The sequence below is a fragment of the Propithecus coquereli genome, unplaced genomic scaffold (genome assembly GCF_000956105.1).
Source record: "Propithecus coquereli isolate 6110/MARCELLA unplaced genomic scaffold, Pcoq_1.0 Scaffold548, whole genome shotgun sequence".
NCBI lineage: Eukaryota > Metazoa > Chordata > Mammalia > Primates > Indriidae > Propithecus > Propithecus coquereli.
In genome coordinates, this window is record NW_012151374.1 from 268,694 (window position 1) to 274,232 (window position 5,539).

A 5,539-nucleotide genomic window follows, 5' to 3' on the forward strand; every position below is an offset into this window, starting at 1 on the left:
GTAGCTATCCATTTTTACATTCTAAAGAGTGTTGGTGTTTCATTTTATTTTGGTTTTGCCTTCTCTATTTTATGAGTTTTGTCAGTTGCTTGTCACTACTGTTAGTCTTTTAAAATAAATAATTTGGCTTTTATTTTAATCTACTCTCTTACATCTTTTCACTTATGTTCTTATCTTTATTATTCTCATTCTTCTACACTCTTCAAGCTTATTCTGTGTTTCTTTTCTGACTTCTTAATCTGCACATTTATTTTTAGTCTTATTTTCTAATATAAGCATTTGAGTCTATAAACTTTCCATCAAATACCACTTTAGTTGCATCCCCCAAATTTGATGTATAGCATTTTTTTGGAGATAGGGTCTTGCTATGTTGCCCAGGCTGGCCTCAAACTCCTGAGCTCAAATGATCCTCCCACCTCTGCCTCCTGAGTAACTAGTATGAGAGGCACATGCTACCATACCCCATATTATTTTTAGTATCTTTAAATGAACTATATATTTTTTAATTTGTTTTTTTTCAATTTCTAAAAGTGTAGGGTATGTTTTTGTTTTCTATTGTTTTATTTGTTCTTGCTTTCTAATGTAGCTGTGATCAGAGGGGATGAGCTGTATGATAATGGTTTTTTGACATTTGTTGAGATTATTTTAGGTTCCACTATGTAGTCACATTTTGTAAAGTTCCATGTATGCTTGAAAAGCATATTGTATGTTCTCCAGTTGTTTGTGTAATGTGTGTCTATATAATGCAGAAATACATTTATATATTACTCTTAGTAATATATTACACCTTACATTTTGCCTGATACTATTATGGATGCACCAACTTTTTTCTCTTCTCTCTATTATTTATTTTAATTTTTTATTAATATTTGTCTGGTATGACTTTTCCAATCATCTTACTTTCAACATTTCTGTGCTGTTTTATATCAGGTATGTTTCTTATAAACAATATAATTTATAAGAATTTTTTTTATTTGGGTTGTGATCATTGCTTTTTAATGAGAGACTTTAGTTGTAATTATTGTGATTACAAAACTATTTGGGTTCATTTTTCCATCTTATGTTATGCTTTGCCTTACTTCCAGGTTTTGTTATTCTTTTCTCCTTTCCCTTTTCTCTATTTCTGATGTCTTTTGGATTATTTAAGATTCCTCCCTATTTTATTTTTCTCCTCTCCTAGGGTCTGATGCCTGGTCCTGCCAGATTGCTGTGCACATCCCTAGAGTGTGATGAGGCATTGGGGACTTGCACATTGGCCACTGTTTTTCTTTCCTTGAGTTTTCCCCGACTAAACAGTGCCCCAGCAGGCCTGGGGTATGTCTGCTTGAATGGTTGCTCATATTTGCATAACAGCAATTCTAGGTAATTGAAGAAATATCTGACTTCAATTCATTTTCATTCAGATGGATAAGAAGTCCCAAACTAATCTCTCTTTGGAGGATATTGTAACTGCCATGAATGCTACCAGCTAGTATATTCTCTAGACTTCTCAGTGGGTAAAGCATATTTTATCTTAGTAGTTTCACTAAACTAATGAAACAAAAATATTTGCTAATTATTTAGGCTCAGTAAATGTCTATTGCTTGCATGGAGTACAGAAGTGTAAGAAGTCTCGATCCTTGCTCTTGGCCAATGCAAACTCCATTTGGGAAGAAGAACATTCCATGCTGAAAACAACAACAAACAAGAGAAAGGTGTATGATTAAGAACTAACCTGCTGGTAGAAGGCCGTACTGTAGATACTCAGAAATGGGCATTGAGAACTGAAGTGGGTTAGAATGGCTTCATGGGAGAGGGGGAAGCTGAGCCCAATGAGTAGCACTTGCATAATAGAATATTCATCCACTACATAATGCACCACCCTTTTAGTAATTAGCTATTAATATTTACCTATCTTTGCTTATTCCATAGCGCTTCTCAGACTCTGATGTGCATACGAATGACCTGGAAGTCTTGTTGAAGAGCAGATTCTGGTTCACCAGGTCTGAGGCGGGACCTGAGATTCTGCATTCCTACAAGGTGATGGTCATGCTGGTGCTGCCTGTCCAAAGACTCTGAGTAGCAAGGTCATGGATTATCAGTTCTCTCAAGCAGGAACCATGTCTCCTTCACCTTTGCATTCCCCAAACCTAGCACACTGCCTGGCACATAGTGGGCTCCATAAATGCTAAATGAATGAGGATTAAGGATAAGGAGTATCATTCCAGGTGAAGGATATATTCAAAAGGGCAATGAGAAAGGGCAATGTTGATGCCCGGCAGTCTGGCAGGTATGGAGAACTGGGTTAATTAGGAGTAAATTATGACACTCTGTGAAAACCAAGCCTAGAATTTCATACTAGAAAAGTCTTAGAATCAGTAGGGACTTTGGACAGAGGGTGGGGGTGATTGATGAGAATGGATTTTAAAGATGAATTTTTCAATAAAGAGTAAGACTTAGTGTATTTTTTCTACCAATAATTGCATATATCAAATACTGATCTTATTTAATTACGATATTTCTATAAGATGAAACCAACTCATACTTTTTTATATACGCCCAGGGCTGGTCTAAACATGCCCTATGCTTTCTTACTTTTGGAGTCTCTCTTCTACATTATATAAAATATATTAAACCCACATCCCACAGGAAGCATAATTCATTACTGTAAAAAAAGTTCAGAATTTTATAATTATGTTTTATGATATTTGGCTACAAGTAACTTATACGAATTGGTTATGATTTCTCAGCAGTCATCACGCATACACAACAACTCTCACAAAGTGAGAAAATATAACTTACAGATGATTTTTAATTATAATGTTTATAGGTACTAAGTATATTAATTATTGAAGTTGACATAATGTTAGGCTTTGTAGATGTTTAATTAAACATTTATTCCTTTCCATTTTATAGTTTTTACTTGTATTTTGAGCACATAAATTTGATTTCAAGTCTAAAATACTTTAAGTCCTTGAAAAGCCCCGAAGCCTTGATCAGATGCTCATAGGGCTTAATGAATTAATTGACCATACCTCCATCTCCTGCCTGCTCTAATCCTGCATCGAGAATATGACCAATCATTTTTATAACCTTAGAAATAATTGGCAAGGATGATCACTATATCGCAGAAGAAGAAACCAGTCTATGTGATACTGCTATAAGAGTGAGTGTGCCATTTTTGGCACAAAACATTAACTAGGAAGTTGCTTCTCATTTCTGCAGTGTTGATAGTGGGTGCACTTTCTCTGAAAATGATCTTTGCTGCCCTAGTTCTGTCTGCTATAGACTTCTTAAGTTCAGACACTAATTGACATGGATTTTCAAAAAAGATATCTTTCAAAAATGATATTACTTAAATTATGAAGCAGAACGAGCTATCATTGAGCCTACTCTGATCTATGAAATTCACCAACCCTTAATTATCTGTACGATGCAAAGTTTGCTGAAGGTTGAGACTTTCAAATTATGAAATAGTGCAGAATTGTCAAATCATTTCCATTTGTCTCTATATGTTATTCTAGCCTTTATCTCAGATGTCCTGGGGACTTAACAATGCTTTGAAATAAAGGAATAACTGTGTTAGGATCTTACGCTCTTCTCTACTATGCTTTCCCTCCAAGCACCTTTCTAGTATTTGAATATCAGAAAACCAAGCAACAATAGAAAGCAGAGTGGGTATTCTCTGAAAGATACAGAGGACCGAAAATGAACATTTTTGAGGGCCTACTGCCTGTCTGACACTTTCCTTACATCCTCTCACTTAACTTTCAGAACAATTGTACATTGTCAACATTGCCACTGGGGTGGGGGAATAGTCTGAGGTCAAAACAACTGAAGAAGGTGGCAGAAACAGGTGTCTAAAGCCAAAGCCAAAGCCAGAGCCATGTTTTTACATATCATCTCTGGAAATGGGGGTTCTTTGGTTGTTTTTTTAATTTCTTTCTTCTCTCTCTCTCTCTTTTCTTTCTTTCTTTTTTTTTTTTTTGGTTGGTTCATGCTATCCCTGGGACACAGAGGTAATTATGTTGCCTTAAAATTTTAGTTTATAGCCTCTAGTAGACTAAAGATCTCATATTTATTGACAACTGATTCATACGGTAAAGTTGGTAGAAATGTCAATATAGTCTCAGATAACTGAAATCTGATTTTATTATTGACCTCTAATTTGACTCTGTGAGGTATGAATTTTTTTCTCTTTCCCATTTCCATAGCTTGTTCAACTTTCTTAGGAAGTAAATCTGCTTATCTTTTTCCTGTTAAGAATTATTTTTGTCCAATTTTATTAGACATACACTAATTTATTTGCCATTAGTTAAATGTATTACTGTAATATGCATGATTTCTTAAAATAGAAGCTAGAGTTATTTTTACTGAAATAATTCCTCCTTAGAAGTCCCATTTGCAAAAGTCTATTTTAGGCATGCCTTTTGAACTTAATTTTGATCTATGTTTACTGTGTATCACTAGTCTTCTATTTATAGCCAGGGGGATTAACATTCCCATGTTCCCTTTGACCTATTATTCTTGACATCTAATTCCTTCATTGAGATCTAATTTAAATATAAATTAAAGTATTTAATTTAAGAGTCCAAATTACTTAAGTGGAGTGATGTTGTCTGTGTTCAATAAGAATCTGAATGTTTTCTTAAGGAACTGAAAGCTGACCTTATCAACTCACAATTATATTTTGTGTAATAATGGATATCATATTAGTCCTGTGTGATGTAAGGGCTGTGAAAAGCAATTGATCCATTGAGGCAGCTAAATAAATCTTCAAAGGGTTACTAAGCATTTTTTGAGTATATATGGAAAGGTGAGGTATCAGAGGAAAGCTATATGGAAGTTTCTTAAAAAAAAGTAGAAGACACTAGATAGAGCCGACTCTGCTAGCTGCCTACTCAACACCCACTCTCCCCGCCTTCCCAGAAGACTCACGTTCCCAGTCTGTCTTGGAGTGTGGGTTGGCCATGTGACACCAAGAGGCTAAGAAGAACATAAGCCAAAGCTTTCAGGGAGTTCTGAGAAAGTTTTTGCTGTCCTGATAAAAGAAAACAGCTGATATGATCATGTCCCTTCTCATGGCCTCAAATGTGAATATGAAGCTGAAACTGCAGCATCCATTTTGTGACCATTCACCAACAAGCATGAGGGAAAAGCAAGAGAATCACAGCCATGCTGGGCATAATATCATGGGGTCACAAAACCAGTGCTAGCAGCTGTCTACCATCTCTAGATTGCTTGATGTGTGAGAACAAATCACAAAAAGACTCTAGTAGCTGGTGTTTTGTTATATGCAGCTGAATGCATTCCTAACAACACTTGTGAATTTTCCTTCTAAGACTTTGCTACTCAAAGTATGGTCCATGAGACAGCAGCCTCAGTGTCACCTGAGAGCTTGTTAGAAAAGCAGAATCTCAGGCCCAACCTCAGACTCTCTGAATCAAAAGAGGCTACATTTTAACAAGATCCCCAAGTGATTTGTATGTACATTCAAGTTTGAAAATCATGTTTCTAAGACATTATGGAAACATAAAGAGAAAAATATATTCTATGTGTA